The sequence below is a fragment of the Octopus bimaculoides genome, chromosome 23 (assembly GCF_046866305.1).
Source record: "Octopus bimaculoides isolate indiv1 chromosome 23, ASM4686630v1, whole genome shotgun sequence".
Taxonomy (NCBI): Eukaryota; Metazoa; Mollusca; class Cephalopoda; order Octopoda; family Octopodidae; genus Octopus; species Octopus bimaculoides.
Window position 1 is genome coordinate 30,536,183 of NC_142950.1, and position 1,074 is coordinate 30,537,256.

A 1,074-nucleotide genomic window follows, 5' to 3' on the forward strand; every position below is an offset into this window, starting at 1 on the left:
TGTAACTGCTGTCGCTTCCGCAAAAACTGCTTTAACAACTGCACCAGCTGTTGCAGCAATTTCATCTGTTTTAACAGCAAAGACAACAACCAAAGCAGTTCAAAAGGAAAAATAGATTGGAAAAAAAAAATAAGGGTTCTTAATTATCATTGTAATTATAGGAACAATTTTTTTTTAACAAATAATTTCTTTAATTACACTGTGTAAAGAAATTTTTTAAATTTTATTTATTTTTTATTTATGTATTTATTTTGCCTTTGGTCAGTTAGTGTTATTTCCAATTGACTTCTGTCTAGAAAAAGAAAATGACTGTTATTCTTTTCAAACTTTGGTTTTCTGACCTGGAGATTAATGCTTTGAAACTGACCTGTTTTCCATTATATTTCAGACAAATTCAATACTGAGTTGTAGAAGCAGAAATATTATTATAGTAAATATTCTGCTCAATACCACAGATTTGTTTGCTCTCTTTGGTCAGTAAGTGTTATTTCCTATTTGCTTCTGTCTAGAAGTCAAAGGAAATGACTACTATTCCCTTCAAACTTTGCTTTTGCGACCTGGAAATTAATGTTTTGAAACCGACCTTTTTTCCATTACACTTTAGACAGATTCAGCGCTGAGTTGCAGAAGCAGAAATATCGTTTTAGCAAATATTCTGCTCAGTACCACAGATTTGCTTGTCAGTTATTTGACCTTAACCACCTGAGCATGTCCAGGTGTTTGACGCTTTTGTCACCCGGCTCTACTATTAGATACTCCCATGCGGCCGAAACGTCCATCTAAGACAGCGATCCAATAGAATAAGTACAAGGCTTACAAAGAAGTCCTGAGGTTGATTTCTTCAACTAAAGGTGGTGCTCCATCATGGCCACAGTCAGATGACTGAAACATGTAAAATAATAAAAGATTAAAAGAATAAAAGAATATATGTTCATATAAGGCATGGCTGTATTTTAAGAAGTTTGCTTCCCAACCCCGTAGTTCTAGATTCAGTTCCATTGTATGACACTTTGGGCAAATGTCTTCTACATAGCCTCAGGCCAACCAAAGCTTTGTGAGTGGGTTTGGTGGACG